The following is a 21147-nucleotide window of genomic DNA, read 5'->3' as shown; positions in this document are numbered from 1 at the left end:
AGGATCCACAGGGGCCTGAGGTCCGGGAATCCATTTTGTTTTTAAAGAGAGTCCCAGGGGATTCCTCTTATCAGGGAAGTCTGGGTAATAACTTCTCTAGGAATCTCAGTGGGTCTCAACGCTGACCCACATTAGAACAATTTGGAGAGCTTCTAAAACTAGCAATGCAATGCAATGCAGGGGATTCCATTCGCCAGAGACAGACTTAAGTGGTATTCTGCTGATGATTCTAAGACCTCTGAGTTGGTGGTTCATATGTATAAGAACCATGGGGGAGGAGTGGGGCTCAAGAATCTGTGTTTCCAATCAGTACCTTGTCCCAAGGAGATCCTGTCACTAGTATTACAGAAGCCCACGCTGAGCAATGCCTTTTCTAGCCACACTGGACTCCTCATCTCAGCTTTTTCTTGGGCAGTTTTCTCTGTCTGGGGTGGAATACCCCTCCCAGCTTTGTCCTCCTGGAGGACTCAGCCTGGAGGTAGGACAGAGCCTGGATGGAGAGATGTCTTGTTTCCTAGCCAAACTTCAACTAATTTATGTGGCTGAGCTAACTGTCTAAAATCCATACTACTTTTGTTCACAGCAGTCCATCTTTTAGCTCTCAATTAGTTTCTTTGTTCAGACCTCCACCTGGTGGTGTTGACATGGGATTCACCTGAACCTGCGTGGAGCCACCTGCCCTCTGCTCCAGACTCAGGATTTCACAGGGACCAGCCAGGACTCAGCTGATGTTCCTCGAAAACTGGATTCACCTCTTGGTGGGTGTTGAGCCAAAAGATACAACCAAGCCAGAGATCAGGAGAAGGAAGGATTTATTACTTGCAGCAAGTAAGGAGAACACCGGGGATTTTTTCCAAAGCAGTGTCTCCCCAAACAGCAAAATTGGGGAAGTTTTAAGCTAAAGGTATATGCATGTTCATGAAGGGGCTTGAGTGGAGGAGAACACAGCATAGAATTGGGGCAAAGGTGGACAGTTAGGTTCCAGTGGACCTGGTGGTTGAGAACCTTGGTGGGGGAAGGTGTTAAGTTCTGCAAAATAGCTCAAGAAAGTGCTTCAGGCCAATCTTTATCATTGAAACAGAACTGGAAGTTTACAACTGATTTATTATCTTTGCTATTGTTACTTCTCTTGCCTGATAACAGTGTTTGTTCCCTTACGATCATTATTACTGAGACCTGTTCAGGGCAAGAACTGTGGTCAGGTGAGCTCTATGATGTGATGGTAGAGGCTGTTTTTTTTCACGTGCGTCTCCGGCATAGCACCAGGCCCATAGTAGGTGCTCAAGCGATGCTTGTTAATTGAATGAATACCTGAATCTGGAAAACTGGAATTTTAATCCTTGTTCTGGTACTAAAATAGCTGTGTTGGACTGACCCAGGTTGGAGTTCAGCCAGATATGTGGAAGGAAGGACAAAGAAATTTGTCCAAAGGACAAACAAAATGGACACAACACAGAGAAGAGAATGCAGTTGTAATATCTCTCCATACTCAATCATCAAATTTTAGTTAAAAAGATGTTCTCATAGTCCTTGATTCTCCCAACTGTCTAGAAGCAGGTTATTTTTCTCCATGCCTTGATTATCATCTGATGTACCTTATATTTTATTTTATCGTCTTTCTTCTCTCACTGGGAGGCAGAAATTTTGGTTTATTTTGGTCACTCCTGCATCTCCTGGTTGGCACAGAGCCCAATTTTTGAAGCTTTCCGTTCAACCAAGCCTTCTAAACCCTCTAGGTCCTGAGTGGCCTCTATTTACAGATTAGGAAACTGAGGCTCAGAGAGGTGAGGTTGCTTGTCCAGTGTCACACGGAGACTCCTGCCCGTCACCATCACCCCCACAGCTGCTAAGAGACAATCGCGTAAACCCGTCTGGCACAAGCGCCATTTCCTTCTTCCTGCCCTTTGCAAACCCTTTTTCCTCCGACCTCTTCTCCACCCATTAGCGTGCACCTGAGTCTGCCTGGATTCTTGAGCCCGAGGGTTATCTGTTGTGCTTGGGGTTTTGAGAGACACGTGCTACCCGGGTGAATGAATCGCACGTCCCCACCCCCGCCAATAGCCAATCACAGCCTGTCAGAGCCTGGCCACTTCCGCCTATTGCGGGCCGCGTCTGGGGCCTTGCGGCCCACGTGGGGCTCTGGAGACCAGGGAGTAGGTGGTGGTGAGCCAGGGGCGGGCTCCCCCAGCCTCGTCACCAATCCAGAGGCCTGCCGGGGACGGGAGGGGCGGGGCTGATGTGGGGCGCCAAGGCTTAAACGTGACGGGCAGGCGGGCGTAGGGAGGAGTCCCGGGCAGGGGAACGGTGAGTGACAGAGGAGGCTGTCCAGTAACAGGAGGGGTTGGGCTGTCTGAGCCAATAGGAAGTCCGCAAGGCGGGACTGGGACCGCAGCAAGTTCGGTTGCGCGGAGACCGCAGCTGTTCCCTGTCAGTGGAGGCAGCGGCGGTAGAGGCGGTGGCGGCAACTTGCGGCAACACCGAGGAGGTGAGTGCCGGCGGCGCTGTGCATTTTCCTCTTCCCGCAGCGGGTCGGAGCGGGTGGGCGTGCGCCGGCGCTGCCGCGGGGGACGCTTATGTAAGGGTCGCGCGCGCCAAGGCGGCGCCAGCTCCACGAGTGACGGCTGGAGGAGACGGCAGCGGGCGGTGCGCGACGCGCCGCGCCGCGCGCCGCCCCTCCCCTCCCCCTCCCGCGAGGGACTGTTTGCGCGAGCCCGCCCCCCACCCCCGCCCTGGGGACCCGTCGCCCCAGTTCTCCGGGCCCGCCGCCCCGCGAGCATCCTTCCCGCGTTGGCGCAGCCCGGCCTCGTCCACTCGGCTCCCCGGGGGCCGCCGGCGGCCTTATTCCTGCTCTCGGGCCCATTTTGCAGATGGAGAACCTGAGGGCACGGAGCCCTCAAATGCCTCGCGCGAGGTCCCTGAGGGCTCGAACCCAAGTCTGTCAGAATCCGGAGCCCAAGTGTCCCCCACCATACTGGAAGTTGCTCAGCTCTGAAGAAAGCCATGGCGTGTAAGGCGAGGGTTTTCCGTGTTACGAGTGCCTGCACTCTGCTTCCCATAGGATCCACCTGGTAACCCTGGGGGGCATTCTTGTAATTCCACTTAGTTTCAGAAGAGGAAGCTTCGGGCGCCCAGAAGCAGTGATTAGGAGGAGGTGGGGCTGAGCTCAGCCCGTTATTTCTACAGCTTTTAGCAGTTTACAAAGTGCAGTGAGTAGCAGCTGGCCCTCCGGGAAATGCCCTCCTGGGCACGCAGTCTGAAGCCCTGGCTTTGAGGACCTGCCATACACGTTCCTCCCAGCACATCTTGCTTTGTGTACTTGGAGTGAGTTGTTTCACCTCTGGATATCCTTTTCCTCATTTCACAAGTGCCGGGGCTAGGTCAGGTCCCTAGGTCCCTGGGAGCTTTGAAATTCTTAAAAATCTGATTAAAATTCATTTTGTGATAAAGAGGAGGCCAGGGATCCCCGTTCTGTAGCTGAGAAAGCTGAGGCTCAGAGAGGTGCCGCTATTTGCCAGATCATAACCAGGGCCTCCCCAGTCTTTACCAAGAAGTCTTTGCCTTCCCGTTGCTCCCTTACCCACTGCTACCAGCAGCCTTGGCCTCCCCACCCCCCCACCCTTCCCCTGCCTGTGATGCACATACTGGAGTGGATGTGCTCAGCATTTCGATGCCCTCGCAGCTACAGCTTTTCTGCCTGCCTGCTCTTCATCTAAACCCTTGAACTCTTCATCACATTCTTTGCACACCTGTCATGTTCAGAGCCCTAGACTGGGTGCTGCGCGAAGACGTGGGAGACGAGGTGCCCCAGAACTGCCAACAAACTGGTTGGGGGAGAGAAAAAGAAACAGAGCGTAAGCAGAAAGTCGGCATGCCGCAGATGTTTGTAGAGAGCTGGTGTGGGTGAGGTATGGCCAGAGGAGGACGTGGAAGAGGAAGTTCCGTAGAGGCTGGCAAATCAGGGCAAAACTCACACCAAGGCCAGGGACAGGAGAACTGGACTGGCTGGGGCTGGATGGGCATGGATTAGGGAAGGCTTGGTGGAGGAGGCGAGTTGGGAGCCTCCTTTTTTTCTTTTTCTATAAATTTATTTATTTTATTTTTGGCTGCGTTGGGTCTTCGTTGCTGCGTGTGGGCTTCCTCTAGTTGCGGTGAGCGTGGGCGACTCTTCGTTGCGGTGCGCAGGCTTCTCATGGCGGTGGCTTCTCTTGTTGTGGTGCACAGGCCTCAGTAGTTGTGGCTCACGGGCTCTGTAGCGCAGGCTCAATAGTTGTGCCACACAGACTTAGCTGCTCCGTGGCATGTGGGATCTTCCCGGACCAGGGCTTGAACCTGTGTGCCCTACATTAGCAGGCGGATTCTTAACCATTGCGCCACCAGGGAAGCCTGAGTTGTGAGCCTCTTGATTCCACGGCGGCCAGCAGTGAAGAAGCAGTGATTGGATTTGAGCAGCCAAGGTTGTATGATGAAGTACAGGTGAGTTTTAAGTAACTGGACCCTGGCAGAGGAAGGCTGAGGAAGGTGGAAGGAGAACGTGGAGATAGCACTTCCCAGTTGAGTGTGAGAAGTTTGGTTGGTCATCTCGCAGAGGCCTCTGCAGGAGGCGTTATAAGGTGAGGGCACTTGCTAAGGTGCGGGTGAGTCAGAAGTGAGATTGGGTCCAGAGGCGCCAGGGTGCTTGGTTGGGCTCTGAGGGCCCAGCAGCAGCGGGCCTGAGCTACAGTCTGTTCTGTTTGTGTTCTAGTAAGCAACCTATGAGCACGTGTCCTTGTGAGAAGTTTCTTAGTGGCTGCTCTGCCCTGCAGAAAAGGGCGTTGTTCACTATAGCTGCGCAGTATCTATTGGTTGAATTGAATTAGGCTGCCATTCAGAATTTCTGCAGTTTACCCCAAAGTCCCCTCTGCTCCTTATCTCTTTATCTTTCTCTACTGAAGCCTGTCCCAGCTTGACTGACTCTCTCTGTGCCAGTTCTCACCTCCAAGATCATCCCTCAGAGGGGTTTGCCTTGATGTTGTAACCCCGGTGGATCCCTCCTGCCTTTGAGGTGCTAGTACAGGTGGCTTGTCTTTTTTTTTTTTTTAAATCCTCTGCCTTGTTTTCCCTTTGTCTCACTTCCAGCGCCCTGGGTGCTGTGCTGGGTCCCTGTCCTGACACTGTTTGCAGAGGCGTGGGGCACTGGGGCACAGCAGGACTGCAGATCCAGGTCTCATTCCAAGTCACAGCACATTCAGGGGCTGCAGGGATGATTGTCGTATGTCAGAGGATCTGGGCGGAAGGCCTGGGCAGGCCCCAGACTGTCCAGATCTCTCCCTGGCACTTTCCCGCGTGAGCTGGAGACCTCAGGCCGGTAAACATTCCCCGTGAGGACTAGTGTGGGCCTTCTCTCTGGCTCCCTCCCAGTAGCATCTTACTGTCTTCTGAACAGGGCCCTCCTCCCCCCATCCAGAAGGTGTGCCTGTTTGGGGGCAAGTTTCTCTTCCAGACACATCGTTCACAGAAGTGGGGCATTTGCCTGCTCTCTCTGAAGCCTCACCTGGGCCCGCCTGACCATCTCTTCCCTTCCCTCTGTGTCTTAGCTGCCTCTTGTCTCAGCTGTGGATACTTTGCCAAACTGTCAAAGGAGTAGGGCCTGACGGTGGAAGCTGGGACAGTGACGAAGAGGAAACCGTTTCCTCTTCCTTACTGAAGGAAAAGATAGGCTCCCACCTGTTGGGCTTTTTCTTCTCTTTGACCCCACAGGTACCCTCTTCTGCCTCAGCCTCATCTGAGACTACTGGCTGTTGCCCCGAAACTCACTTCTTTGTGTCCTTCTGCTGATCTTGTTCCTGACGATCTTGACTCTGCAGGACTTTTCCTCTTCTCTTGTCCTGTCGAAATTACTCTTCAGGCTTTCCTGCAATAAGCCTTGCTGAATCTATTGAGCTGGACGTGGGTTCTCTCTTTTAATAATAATGATGATAAATAATGATTGATTGTTATTAATAATAAAAGTCATCCTTTGTTGAGCTCATACTGTGTGGTGGCAGGGACCTTGCTAAGCCCCTTTTATGTATTATTTGATTATCACAACAACCCTACAACAAAAGTACAGTTAGCTCCTTGTTTACAGATGAGGAACGGTGAGTGAAATAACTCGCTCAGAGTCACACAGCTAGGAAAGGGCACGGCTAGGGTCCTCCCCAAGCTGTCAGGCTCAGAGTACACGCTCGGGTCCCTCTCACATACTATCCTGTTCTTACCTCTACTAGCTAGCCCCCGACAACCCTGCCCTATGCAGGGTATGTGCTCAAGACGTATTTTATTGAATTGAATGCCCCAAACATTCATTTTCAGCCTTGACATAATCTACCAAGGCAACTCGTTTTCTTGGAACATGGACTTAGTTCATTTGATGGTTTGCTGGCCTGTGTCTCCATTTTGCTCTTTACTGACCAGTGGCTAAAGCTAACGGACAGGTGTGGCCTTTCAAAAACAAGCAGTCTGTAAACTCTAGAAAGTGGTCACGCACCACCAACTGGGCTCCCATGGGTCCAAACACAGGTGTGCTCTTTGTGTGTGGGGTGGTGGTCTCTGCAGGAAGGGATCTGAGGACATAGCTGGCGAAATAGGAAACACATCAGCTTCTTCATTTGTGTCCAGTTGCAGAGTGAGACAGGAACCAGGCTCAGAGAATCCGGAGGTGAGTTAGCTCCTGAAGGATTGGAGGTGGCTCGAAAATTGGCCTGAGGTTGGATGGGAATGGGCAGGAAGACCAGGCACTTCAGATCAAACAAGAAAAGTTTCTAGAACGTGTTCTTGTGTAGTGGGTGCCAGAAAAAGGTTTTACTTAAATGCTTATTAGGCACGTTGGCCAACCGTCTGAGCGCGTCCTCTATACCAGGCATGGTGCCAGTGCTTTGAGTGTGTACCTCCTCGGGAGCCTTCCTCCCTGGTGGTGTTACTCCCATTGCACATATGAGGAAACAAGCTTTGAGTGGTTCTGGGAGTGGGTGGCAAAGCAGCAAGAATAGAGCCCAGGTAGTCGGATGACAGAGCTGGGTTGCTCTCAGCCCCGTGCTGTCCTGGTGGCCCCCCAGATACCCTTGAGATCAGGGGAAGGCAAAGCAGCAGTTCTCCTCTGGGTTTTAAGTCTGTGTTCCTGCTATGCCTGGCTTCTCTGGGGAGTGCTGGGAGAGAAACGAGGGTAACACTTTCTTTTTCTTTTATTTAGATAACCCCTGCCTCCTGAGAGCTGACAATACACTTGAGGGTAAGTCCTGTGCCTGGGTCCAGGTCAGTGGGATGCCTGTGGGAGCAGCAGCTGTAGGTGTTAGCAGTCCTCGCACATCAGTGATCAAGCTCAATAAATAAAAAAGGCCAAGCTCTGAGTTTTGGAAAATATATGCAGTCTTTGTTCCAGACTCTCTTGGTTTTCTTGGTTTTCACAGGACAGTGATGTCTGGCTCCCTGCTGGCCCCAGTTGGCTGCTGGCCAGCCTCAGCAGGAGGCCCTGCTTCTGGAAGGGTGTGGCTTGGGATGCCTGGTGGGGGGGGAGAGTGGCGAGGCTCCTCAGGACCACAGGAAGGAAGCATCTGTAGGGCTGGGCAGCCTCTGAGAAGAGCCCTTGAGTCCACGTGGAGAGCAGGCAGCTGGGCACAGGAGGTGGCTCTGTCAGCTGGCTGTAAAAGCACTTGATTGTGTCCAGACAACGATGAGGGGGTGAAGGTGGACTTGCCCCTCCTTCCCCCCACATAGTGCTGTGTGTGGCAGCACGGCCCTGTATAACCTCCTGCTCTTAAGGTTTCCCCTCACACGGGAAACTCCACCGATTGCGTTGATCCCGGTGCATCTCCGCAGCCTAAATTCCAAGGCCCTCGGGTCCAGGGTCCACCTGGTGGTCTGTGAGAGGGCCCTAACCGGGCATGGTCCTGGCTCTGTGTAGCATCCCGCCTGCAGTTCAGACACTGGTATGCTCCTCCCTTCGTCCAGAGGCAGGCCAGCCGCTACCCCCTGTTTCACAGTCAGGTGCCCTGGGAACTTAGTGGCTCAGGGGCAGCTTTGCCCAGAGCTCAGGTTCAGTGCTCAGTGTGGAGATTCCTTTGTCCGGGGACTTTTTTCATATGATCCTTCAGAACCCATAAGCTGTTCTCCGTCCTGAGATTTTTCCACAGTCCTCACGTGTCCTAGGTCTTGGGCCAGGAGTGGCCGTTTTCCACTCTGAGATGGAGTTTGCTTGGAAAAGTGGGCGGAGTGTAAAGGCAGGTGGTATGAGTGGAAATGCCTCTGGACCTGTGACGGACTCCACCCTCCACAAACTTCCCACTGTTCTCTCTGCTTGCTGTCGGTCTCCCATCTTAGCTGATAGAGTTGAATGTTGTTGCTCTTTCTGGCATCCCTGTGAGGAGAAGAGAGGCAGTTTGGTGACAGTCCCAATTTCTCAGCTTACGGAGCTGAGAAATTGGGGCCCAGAGAAGGCTAATTAGCAGAATCCAAGATTCTGACACCCCTCCTTTTTTTTTTTTTTTTTCCCCAGAGTATCATCTTTTCTTGCATGTCTTCCCCAAATCCATCAGTAGGAAGGGAAAATTAGTCGCCAGGAAGGGCCTTCCTCTGCCAGGTCATCTAATTTGTTAAAGCTTGTTTGGCTTTTCAGTCCCTACTTCCCTCCTGAGTCTATGGAGCTTTGCTTAGTTACTGTAACTAAGACTCTGCCATTGAAGGTTCTCGCCTTCCCCTGTCCTCCTCCTTTTGGTCGCCTTGGTGATCCTGGAGGGAGGTAGATGTGGGCTTTTTTTTTTTTTAAGTATTATTCCAGAAGGCGTAACCCTGGGTCATCTCAACACCCCCTCATGGCTGCTCTTCCTCACCTCCTTACCCTGATTTGCCTGTGGGGCAGGGGGCGTTTGGCGGTGGTGCTGGGATATCGGATATCCAAGGCAGCTCTAGGTACATTTCCACCAGCTGTGGGCCAGACTCCACATGTGGCAGCTCCTCTCTGGCTGAGGCCTCGGGAAAATTCCATGATCTGGCTGTGCTGAGTCATGCTTAGTCTCTGAGGATACGTGTGTCACCTTCCGCATGTCTGTCACTGGTCAGCCCAGGATCTGGGAAAGGCTGCAGTTACTTACTATAGAGTGATATCATGCTGCTGATCTTTTCTATTTGCCCATCGCTGTATGCTTTTCCCAGTGCTTTTACTAATGTGCTGTTTATCAATATGAAAATGATTAATATTAAATCATTTATAATAAGTGGATTATTCTGGAAAACATTCCTCTCGTGAATGAGGAAACTGAAGTTCGGTGAGACCAAGTGACTTGGTGAGTTTTGGGTGACTGGTGAGTAGCATGCTTGAGTGAGATTTTTTAATCATCCCCCCCGCCCCCGGGTTTTTGTGTAATGCAAAGATTATTCAGAAGTTACTTTGATTGTACAAATTGATTTTCAGTTTGTTCAAGTTACAAACTCAAAAATCTCATTCTTCCTTTAAGGGCCAGTCTTTTACATTTAGCTTTTAAGTGTAGCCTACCAATCTTTCTGTTCTACTTATGATTCTAGAAAATTTTAATAATCACTTTAAGGGGTCTTTGGGTTAATACTTGATCCATTTGCAATCTTAACTCATTTGAAAATTTTAAATTGAGTTTATGAATTACATTCAACTTCCTTTAATAATACTTGAAATTGTCTGATTACCAAATCTTTAATACTTAAATATTCCTGTTTAACTAATAAATTAAACTGACTCTTAAATTTTCTTAAACATTCCTATACTGTTTTATCTTATTTTTTCACACAGCTTTACTGAGGTGTTTTTGACATAATAAATTGCACATATTTAAAGTGTACAATTTATATTTTGAAATATGCATGCACTTGTGAAACCATGACCACAATTAAGATAGTGATTATCCAAAAGTGTCCTTGTGCCCCTTGGTAATCCCTGCCTCCCACCCCTCTCTGCCTTTACCATCTCCAAGTAACCACTGAACTGCTTTCTGTTACTATAGATTAATTTGCATTTTCTAGAATTTTACCTAAGTGGAATCATATAGTATGTACTCCTTTTTTGTCTGGCTTCATTCACTCAGCATAATTATTTTGAGGTTTGTCTATGTTGCATGTATGAATAGTTCTTTTTATTGCTGAGTAATATTCCATTAGTGGATATTCCACAATTTGTTTATCTCTTCACCTGTTGGTCATTTTAGTTTCCAGTTTTTGGTGATTCTAAATAAAGCTGCTGTGAACCTCTGTACAAGTCGTTGTATGGACATATATCTCCTTTTATCTTGGCAAATGTGTAGGAGCAGAGTGGCTGGATCATATGGTAGGTATATGTTTAACTTAAACTGCCCGACCGTTTTCCAAAGTGGATATATCATTTTACATTCCCACCAGCAGCAGATGAGGGTTCTGGTCCCTCCACACCCTTACCAACAATGGAGACGGTCAGTCTTTTTCATTTTAGCCATTCTGAAAGGTATGTAGTGGCATCTCATGGTGGTTTCAATTTGAATTTCCCTGGTAGCTAATGATGTTGAGCATCTTTTCATGTGCTTATTTGTCATCTGCCAATACTGATTTTATTTTATTTTATATTAGTTTTTTAAAACTTCATCTTTTTTTTAAAAATGTTTTATTTATTTTATTTTATTTATTTATTTTTGGCTGTGTTGAGTCTTTGTTGCTGTGCGCAGGCTTTCTCTAGTTGTGGTGAGCAGTGGCTGCTCTTTGTTGCAGTGTGCGGGCTCCTTATTGCAGTGGCTTCTCTTGTTGCAGAGCACAGGCTCTAGTCACAGGGGCCTCAGTAGTTGTGGCATGCGGGCTCAGTAGTTATGGCGCATGGGCTTTGTTGCTCCGCGGCATGTGGCATCCTCCCGGACCAGGGCTCGAATCCGTGTCCCCTGCATTGGCAGGCAGATTCTTAACCACTGCGACACTAGGGAAGCCCCAATACTGATTTTAAACTTAGTAAAATTCCGAGTTAAAATCCTAAGTTTAAACCAATTACTCAGTTACATATTTTAATTGGAATCTTGAGACTGACTCGTTACTCTGAACAGACCAAATTCCCTTGAACAGTGAAGTACATAAAGTAACAGATACACACAGATTTCTTAACACAAAATTATAAATATTATGGTTTTTATTTTCTTAGGCATATTTATATGCTTAAATTTCGTCTTCCTGGAGTTAAAGAAGCTTGCCTAATAAGGAAATAATGATATGATCTCAAACTGTAGTAAATCACTTTCCTAAGTGACATTTGGAGTTTCTTTCTCAACTGGATAACACTTTTTTTTTTTATAATTCAAGAGATTGCTGCCCAGGGTGAAACTGGGTCTTAGTCTTTGAATCCAACTGCTAGGCAGAGCCCCGAGTCATTGCCATTTTGCCCCCAATTGGGGACGGTTTCATAGCCCATGTGCCCTAGATTGAGGCATGCCTAATCCTTCTCTTCTCATGGAACTCTGCACTTCTATACCCAGGCTGCTACGCTGTGTGACTGGATTCAATTAATCTACTTAAGCCTTCATTTCTGTGCGCTATGGCCACAAAATAGGTGGAATTAAAATACAAAATAGGTGGAATTTAGATTCTGCATATCTTCCAAACCTTTGATCAAGGACTAGTTTTAAAATCTTGCCAGTGGGACTTTCCAGGTGGCACAGTGGTTAAGAATCCACCTGCCAGTGCAGGGGACATGGGTTCAAACCCTGATCTGGGAAGATTCCACATGCTGCAGAGGCTAAGCCTGTGCGCCACAACTACTGAGTCCTCATGACACAACTACTGAAGCCTGCGTGCCTGGAGCCCATACTCCACAACTAAGAGAAGTCACTGCAATGAGAAGCCTGTGCACTGCAACAAAGAGTAGCCCCTGCTCTCCACAACTAGAGAAAAGCCTGCGCGCAGCAATGAAGACCCAATGCAGCCAAAAATTAATTAATTAATTAATTAAAAAAAAATCATGCCAGTGACACAGCAGTGTGGGAATTTGAGTCCCAGTCTTCTGTGTCTGGCGTTTCCTCCCTATACCTTACATCTTATCAAATGCAGAGAAAGGGAGTCTGGTACTTAAGGGTTCTTGGTTTCTGGTCAGGCTTGGTTACTAAGAAATTCTGGCACCCGAAACCCATGCCTGCCTTTTCGTATTCTTTAGTTCATCCCCCTGGAAATGGTGAGAACCCTGGCCTCTCCCTAACCTCCCAGTGGAGAGCTACAAGTCTCTTTGGAGGGACATTGTGATCAAACTCTTGTTAGAGATTTGGATATTATTTTATTTATTTTATTTTTTTAAAGTGATTTTTTAAAACTTTATTTTTAAAAATTTATTTATTTATTTATTTTTGGCTGCGTTGGGTCTTCGTTACTGTGCGAGGGCTTTCTCTAGTTGCGGCGAGCGGGGGCCACTCTTCATCGTGGTGCGCAGGCCTCTTACTGTCGCGGCCTTTCTTGTTGCGGAGCACAGGCGCCAGACGCACAGGCTCCGTAGTTGTGGCTCACGGGCCTAGTTGCTCCGTGGCACGTGGGATCTTCCCAGACCAGGGCTCGAACCCGTGTCCCCTGCATTGGCAGGCAGATTATCAACCACTGCGCCACCAGGGAAGCCCTAAATTTATTATTTATTTATTTATTTTTGGCTGCGTTGGGTCTTCACTGCTGTGCGTGGGCTTTCTCTAGTTGCAGCGAGCGGGGGCTACTCTTCGTTGCAGTGCGCAGGCTTCTCCTTGCGGTGGCTTCTCTTGTTGCGGAGCACGGGCTGTAGGCGCACAGGCTTCAGTAGTTGTGGCGCACAGGCGTAGTTGCTCCGCGGCATGTGCGATCTTCCCGGACCAGGGCTCGAACCCGTGTCCCCTGCATTGGCAGGCGGATTCTTAACCACTGTGCCACCAGGGAAGTCCCAGAGATTTGGATTTTAGATGATAAACAGATCTGGACTTGCGTTCCTGTCTTGGTCACTGGGTGTGGCCTTAGGAAGCTTGTGACTGGTGAGTGGGACCTGGCTGAAAATTATTAATGCAGGCTGACCTCTCCCCTGTTGTCTAATGCTTATGTGGCTCCATATGGGTAAAAGCAAAGGTCTGTGGAGTTCCATGAAAAGGAAATTTGAATAGGGGACTGTCTTAGATTCCTGCTTTTCAGAAGTTTTAAATACAGTCTTTCCTTACCTTTGACTCTGAGTTCCCCCTTCAGGTGGTGAAGGAGCATTGCGTGATACACAGCGTGAGAATCTATTAAATGATGGCAGTGACATCACTGAGTATTAGCATCTGCATCCAAAGAGATAGGAAAATGTGCTCCATATCAGGGCAGGGCATTAAATGGCAGAGGATACAGAGAAAATTAAAACTAAAACTTAAAAAAACAAAAGGCATTTGACAAGGCATTTGACATGGCAATTTCAGTTCTAGAAATGTAACCTAAGGTATAATGGGACAAGCACACAAGCATACTAGGCTGTTTGGATCAGCATTTTTATAGCAAAAAAAAAAAAAAAGGGAAACCACCAACTGTACATCAGAAAAGGATTGCTACATATGCAGTCCATTCAGTGTCATACAATGCAGCTTTAAACATAGCCCGTGTACCCTGATCAAACTGTTGCTGTAAACCTATTACCACAGAGCAAGAGCCAGGATACTTTTACTCGAGAAAAGGTAAAACAAAATGTATAATACCTCATTTTGGTTATTTTGGAATGTTATTCCAATTTTTTTTCTAGATGCTGGAATTATAAAATTATGTGTTTAATAAACGTTGCTGTGTCTTGTAAATAATCAGATTTTTAAAAAAATTTAGAGAAGTGTGGCATTTAAAACACTATTTGGGGCTTAAGATCAAGTACAGAGTGTTTAAGTATCAGAGTTCTTTTACCCATATTCTTCAAAAAATTGCTTAGAGGGATGAAAACCTCTTTCTAACTGCCATATGAGATATAGATTCCTCGGGAATGGTGAAATAAGGAGTTCTTAAAAGGTATTCCTCTGTAAAAGAAATGAGAAAACTGGCAAAAATTGTCAGAGTCAACTTTTTCAGAACTCTGGAAATTAACCAAAGGCTTACAGCAATCCAGGGAACATTTATTCAAGAAAAATGGCTGAATCTTGTTTTCAACAAAAGATTATGAGGCATGTAAAGAATGGCATATACACAGGGAAAGACACAATCAGTAGAAACTGTCCCTGAGGAAACTCAGGCCTTAGACTTTATAGACAAAGACTTTAAATCATCTGTTTAAAAATATGTTTAGGGCTTCCCCGGTGGCGCAGTGGTTGAGAGTCCGCCTGCCGTTGCAGGGGACACGGGTTCGTGCCCCGGTCCGGGAAGATCACACGTGCCGCGGAGCGGCTGGGCCCGTGAGCCATGGCCGCTGAGCCTGCGCGTCCGGAGCCTGTGCTCCGCAACGGGAGAGGCCACAACAGTGAGAGGCCCGCGTACCGCAAAACAAAAAAACAAAAAAAAACCCAAAACAAACAAACAAAAAATATGTTTAGGACTTCCCTGTCAGTCCAGTGGTTAAGACTCGGAGCTTCCACTGCAGGGGGCATGGTTTTGATCCCTGGTTGGGGAATTAAGATGATCTCCCTTGCCTCGCTGCATGGCCAAAAAAAAAAAAATGTTTAAAGAACTAAGGGAAAGTATGAGAACAATGCCTCACCAAAAAGAGATGATCAATAAGAGATAGAAATTACCAAAAAAAAAAAAAAAATTCTGGAGTTGAAAATTACAATAACTAAAGTGAAAAAATCACTAGGAGCTCAACAGCAGAGTTGGGCAGGCAGAAGAATCAGCAAACTTTTTTTGTTTTGGCCGCGCCACGCAGAATGTGGGATCTTAGTTCCATGACCAGGGATTGAACCCGCACCCTCGGCAGTGAAAGTGCAGAGTCCTAACCACTAGACCACCAGGGAATTCCCAGAATCAGCAAACTTGAAGATAGGTCATTTGAGGTTAAACACTGAGAAACAGAAGGAAAAAAGAATGAAGGAAAATGAGCAGGGCCTCAGACACCGACAGCATACGCATGATGGGAGTCCTAGAAAGAGGATAGAAAGGAGCAGAACGAATGTTTGATGAAATAGCCCTAAAATTCCCAAATTTGATGAAAAACAGTAATTTATGTACCCAGGAAGTTCAGTGAACTCCAAGTAGGATAAAATCAAAGAGATCCACACCTAGACACATCATAATCAAAGAATCTTGAAAACAGCAAGAGATAAGCGACTCATCACAAGGACCTTTGATAAGGTTAAGAGCTGACTTCTCCTTGGAAACCATGGATGCCAGAAGGCAGTGAGATGAACATAGATGCCATATGAGGCAAAACCTTTAACTGTATTTGATCTTTGAGTCTTAGATGGCTCTGATCTCTTCCATCTTCAGGGATAACATGTCAATGTAGTCCCTAAATAACAATTACTCAAGCTCCTTTCACACTTGACCTGTAGGAATTCTTTTACCAAGTTCCCCTCTGCAGGTATTTTTAGAAATACCTAAGGAATACTTATTATGTGTTCCACCAAGCCTGGGACATAGTTGGGGCTCAAAAAATCTTTGTTAAATGAATAAAATCTACCTGGGTTACTGATTTCCTTGGCCAGCTGTCTATTTTCTCTTCTGCATGTCACTAGTTCTCCCTGTCTCAGGGCTGTTGCCTCCTTCCTCATATTATTTTGCCTTCAACATGCAAACAGACTTAACTCATAACTTCTCAAAGTACATCTTTTATTTTATTTTATTTTTTTGGCGATACGCAGGCTTCTCACTGTTGTGGCCTCTCCCGTTGTGGAGCACAGGCTCCAGACGCGCAGGCTCAGCGGCCATGGCTCACGGGCCCAGCCGCTCCGCGGCATGTGGGATCTTCCCGGACCGGGGCACGAACCCGTGTCCCCTGCAACGGCAGGCGGACTCTCAACCACTGCACCACCGGGGAAGCCCTCAAAGTACATCTTTTAAAAATATTACCAGGCTTCCGGGTGGTGCAGTGGTTAAGAATCTGCCTGCCAGTGCAGGGGACACAGGTTTGAGCCCTGGTCCGGGAAGATCCCACGTCCCGCAGAGCAACTAAGCCCGTGCATCACAACTACTGAGCCTGCACTCTAGAGCCCGCAAGCCACAACTACTGAAGCCTGCGCACCTAGAGCCCGTGCTCCGCAACAAGAGAAGCCACCGCAGTGAGAAGCCCGCGCACCACAACGAAGAGTAGCCCCCGCTCGCCACAACTAGAGAAAGCCCGCGCACAGCAACAAAGACCCAACACAGCTAAAAATAAAAATAAATAAATAAAATTTAAAAAATAAATAAAATATTACCAGATATTTCACAAAATTTTACTGAATGCTCGGGGATAGCAGGTTGGAATTACAACACAGAAAAAAAATTTTTGTCCCCAAAGGTGAATTCAACCTTTACCTCAAGAAAAATAGAACAACTACTATAATCTACTAATGGCAGCCTCTCCCCTACCCATCAGCCATCAAGGTTTCAACTGTCTCACCCCAGGACACTATGGAACCAACTGCTGATGTTCTGTTGCTTTTGTTGTTGATAATATTCCTTATATGTGTATCACACTTTAGAGTTTTATTCTTTATTGGACAGTTCTCATTGGGACAGGTTAAGGTTGTGGTTTCATCGTCATGGATGATGGATCAGAGGTTCGGGGGGGTTCAGTGACTTACCCAGCTCCACCAGTAAGAGGCAGAGCCAAGCTTTGGAAGCAGCAGTTCCAGTTCCTGGCCTTGGGTTCTTCCTGCTGTCCAGAATATTAGAACATGATGCCTCAGTGTCACTGTGCGCAGGTCTGAGAAGACCAACCCGAAACTCTCCGACTTTCCTACTTAAATTAATCTCTTCATCCGTGTTTGCTGCTTTTGTCCCAAAAGCCATTTGTTGTCACCTGGACTTGTGGCCGGTTGGGAGTCTTCACTCAGGGCAGGGCTCTCCTCCCTGCCATGTTGCCTAAGACCTTTTGCCTTTCCTCAACCTTTCTGGATTTTGACTATTCAGTTCCAGCCGGTTGCAAAACAGCTGTTTGTGTTTTTGCTGACCCGAATCATCTTTCCATCCCTTTTTACTTCTGATATTCTTAAATGGCAGTTTCAATATTTGGCAAAATAAATTCCCCGTGATCTAATCCTGAGTTTTCACACTTCACTGAATGGTTTAAAAAGGGCAAAAGTTATTACTGTGCATTGTTCTAAGAAAGTGTTCTTTGCTCAAGCATTTGCTGTGCATCTGTGGCAGGCACAGATGGATCTGACGACATGGCCCCTGCCTTCAGTCGCTTATCCTGTGGTTGAGGAGAGAAGGGATGCATGTCCTGGGGCAAAATACATGCTCGCTCAAGTAGTAACTAGCTAATAAGGAACAGTCATAACTGCTGTTTACTGAGTGCTGTTTCTGTGGCAGGTAAGATGCTAAATGCAAAAACGAATGTAGAAAATTATCAGGCAAGTTCCTTAGGCTCTTTGAGCTTTGGTTTCCTCGTCTATAACATAGGGGCAATAAGACCTTCCTCATGGGGATATTGGGGGGATTAAATGAAATAACGTAAAGCGGCACTTAGTGGGCACATCCTAGTGGTGGCTGTGTTGATGGGGCCAGTGGAGAATAGTTCCAGGAGAACTCATTATGGAGAGTAGAATACATGAGGCCAAGGGCCTGCAAGCTGAGGGGACTGGGTGGGAGGGGAGCTGCTCAGAAAGGACTTCTTGGGAGAGTTGGCCCTTGAATGAGGGAGTCACATTGGGGTTGGTGGAGAGGAGGGGACGGTACCCAGGCAGTGGCACACGGAGGAAAGTCATGGCGATGAGAAGAGCCAGGCATGGGAAAGGGGTGATGCCCCTAGCCTCACTGTCAGGAGGAAGGCGATGGATGGTCCATGAAGGTGGAGATTTGTGTTTGCTTTGTCTTCTGCTGAACACACAGGACCCTGGAACTTAGGAAACCCTGTTTAAAAAAAAAAAGGATGCTCTTGGGGATTAGTGAGCATCAGGGCTGGGAGATTCATTCTGTGAATGCCCAGCTGCCTGTTGGAATTTGAGACAAGAAGCCTCTGAGATGCTTGAGCTGGCGACCCCCCGAAAGGTGAATGGGGTTTTGAGAAACTCTTCTGGAAGCAGTGAGCCAGCTGACCTGGCATGGGGAGAGGCAGGAGGTCAGGGTGGGGGACCAGCTCTGAGAGGCAATTGTTGCAATTCAGACCAGCTGTTACCACGTGTGTGGACTAGGGAAGGGGTGGTGATGGGAAGGAAGAAGTGAACACAGAAGAAAGGTTGTCATGGAGCGAAGTGCAGAGAGGACTTGGAGAACTCTAGTTTGTAACTCTACCTCTGTCCCGAAATGCAGAGCAAGAAAAGCAACGCATTCATGTAGCTGAAGGACTGAGGTCGGGGAGAGTGGAGAGGCGTAGAAATAAGGAGTTGAAGTGGGGTGCCATCTTTGGAGATGGGCTATTAAACCCCGCTCAGAATTTCCTGAGAAAACTGAGTTTGCTTGAGACCGGAGCAGTTAGTCCTGAGAACTTAACCTGGAGAAAAGTTAGAATAGACGGGGGGCACCTGCTGACGAGAGGGGAAGTGCGTGGAGACTGAAGTCACAAGTTAGGGGATGGTCAGCTTTACCTTCTATTGTAGGAAAGGTCTGAGTCTAGTCTTGCAGCTGGCCTCTCCCTTTGTTGTTTTTACGACTCTGAGTCAGTTTTCTTCCCCCTCATGACTCACTTCTGCAGCTGGGGAGAACACACAGCTTAAAGAGGCTTTCTCTCTAGGGGGCAGATGAAGGACATTTCTGGGGCAGAGGGCCCCAGAATGTAGCCATTCCTAGCAGACTTATGGCCCCAGAAGGACGTTTCACTCACTGCCTCTTTGAGATTTTTGTCCCAGATCAGCCAGCCCGGCAGAATAAGCCCAAGTGGTCAGTTATCGATGGGATCCCAACCAGGGGTCTCTGATGGTGTTTTTTACGTTGAACATCTCTGACACCAAATGTGTGCTGTTTTTCCCAGCACCAACAAATTCTCTGACTCTGGCACCAACTGGGTGATCTACAATTTAATTCAGTTCTGACACTAACCACTTGGAGTTAGCGCAGATACCAGAGGTTAAGCGCTCAGTCCCACAAGACTGTCCCTATTTCAGTCCCCAGTCCCCAGTTACCACCTGTACTTCTGACCAACCGACTAGAAATAGGGCATTCCCACCTAGGTTTGATAATTTGCTGTAATGGCTCGCAGAACTCAGGGAAACACTTTACTTACATTTACTGATTTATTTTAAAGGATACAAATAAACAGCCAGATAAAGGGGTACTTTAGGTGAGGTCTGGAAGGATCCAGGCACAGGATCTTCTGCCCCCATGGAGTTAGGGTGCCTCACCCTACTGGCATTCACCAACCAGGAAGTTCCCTGAACCCTGTGGTTTAGGGTATTTATGGAGGTTCCATTGTGTAGGCATGATTGGCCATTGGTGATTAACTCAATCTCCAGCTCCTCCCCACTTCCTCGAAGTCGGAAGTCAGGGGTTAGGGCTGAAGGTGCCAATCCTCTAATCGCGTGGTTGCTTCCTGCGGTTAGCCAGCCCCTATCCTGACGCTATATCTAGGAGCTCACCAAGAGTCATTGTATCAGCACAAACTCAGGCGTGGTTGAAAGGGACTTTTATGAATAACAGAAGGTGCTCCTCTCACCCCTATCACTCAGGAAATTCCAAGCGTTTTAGAAACTCTTGTGCCAGGAACCTAGGGCAAAGACCAAATATATATTTCTTATTATATCACAACATTGCAGGGTCTCTGTGGGATTCTAGGCTTGGATGGGCTGGAGTTGTGCCCTGGCTGTGAAATCTTTTGAGATGATGGAGGACCTTCCACCCTGAAATCTGAGGTCTGGTGAAGCAGTTACTGATAAGGCAAAGGAAGCCCAGGTGTGATCCATGTAATGGCCTCAGCAGCACTACACTTGAACCTAATAGAGTTTAACAGGTTACCAAGTGGTAACCCAAAAGATTAGGGCTTGACTTAAAAAAAAAAAAAAAGAGTTTTATATTTTAGCTCAGTAATACTTGCACCTGGTACAGATGTTTAAATGTATAAAAATCTCCTTTTGGGGCTTCCCTGGTGGCGCAGTGGTTGAGAGTCCGCCTGCCAATGCAGGGGACACGGGTTCGTGCCCCGGTCCGGGAAGATCCCACATGATGCGGAGCGGCTGGGCCCGTGAGTCATGGCCGCTGAGCCTGCGCGTCCGGAGCCTGTGCCCTGCAACGGGAGAGGCCACAACAGTGAGAGGCCCGCGTATCGCAAAAAAAAAAAAAAAAAAAAAAATCTCCTTTTGTTTTCTCTCCCTTATAACCCAGTGTCTCTCCCTAGAGGCCACCTCTGGTTAAAGTGTCTTGTCTATCCTTTTAGAGACGATGTGGCCATTTAAAATAGAAGTATACTTCTGTTCTTTTTTTCTCCTACACCCTCTCTCTGCTCTGTGCCCTTTTCATTTATGAATGTATCTTAGAGATACATTCCATATCAATACGGATGTCTGCCTCACTCTTTTTCTTTTTTTTAAACAAAATGCACATCTTTATTTGTATATTGGAGAGTTTGAAAGAATATATACCAAACTGTTAATTCTATTTGAGGAAAAAAAGGGAGGGTATCAGTTACTGTGTTTTCACTTGCAAATAATAGAAAATATAGACACAAATATGCTTAAATAATAAATGGAATATAGTGACCAAGTAACCAAAAAGCTCAGACGTGAAGTGGGCTTTGGTGAAGGGTTAATGCAGGAGTTCAACAGTGTCATTCAGCTGCCAACTTTTCTCTGTCTTGCCCTTTGCCTTCAAAGGTAAAAGCTTCTTGAGGACGTTATGCTAAGTGAAATAAGCCAGACAAAAAAGGACAAATACTGTATGATTCCACTTATATAAGGTACATAGAACTGTCAGACTTTTTTTTTTTAACATCTTTATTGGAGTATAATTGCTTTACAGTGTTGTGTTAGTTTCTGCTGTATAACAAAGTGAATCATTATATGCATACGTATATCCCCCATATCCCTTCCCTCTTGCGTCTCCCTCCCACCCTCCTTATCCCACCCCTCTAGGTGGTCGCAAAGCACCGAGCTGATCTCCCTGTGCTATGCAGCTGCTTCCCACTAGCTATCTGTT

The 21147-nt window shown here is 47.5% G+C and overlaps 1 protein-coding gene across 8 annotated transcripts in view; it reads left to right on the top strand.

The window, feature by feature from the left end:
* Positions 1 to 2383: 2383 nt before the first annotated feature.
* The window catches only part of PC (pyruvate carboxylase), a 106645-nt gene continuing 87881 nt past the window's right edge, over positions 2384 to 21147 (top strand). For 2 of the 8 annotated variants that reach the window (XM_033861181.2, XM_033861176.2), the window contains exons 1-4: positions 2417 to 2485; positions 2868 to 3007; positions 6637 to 6676; positions 7208 to 7246. The gene's annotated coding sequence lies outside the window, so the exon portion shown is untranslated. Of the gene's footprint in view, positions 2486 to 2867; positions 3008 to 6636; positions 6677 to 7207; positions 7247 to 9107; positions 9297 to 21147 lie in introns of those variants that run through there. The other 6 variants (XM_033861180.2, XM_033861175.2, XM_033861177.2 and 3 more) reach the window with 5 other exon arrangements.

This window comes from Tursiops truncatus, chromosome 8 (genome assembly GCF_011762595.2).
Source record: "Tursiops truncatus isolate mTurTru1 chromosome 8, mTurTru1.mat.Y, whole genome shotgun sequence".
NCBI lineage: Eukaryota > Metazoa > Chordata > Mammalia > Artiodactyla > Delphinidae > Tursiops > Tursiops truncatus.
This window is presented reverse-complemented; position numbering and strand designations above follow the sequence as displayed.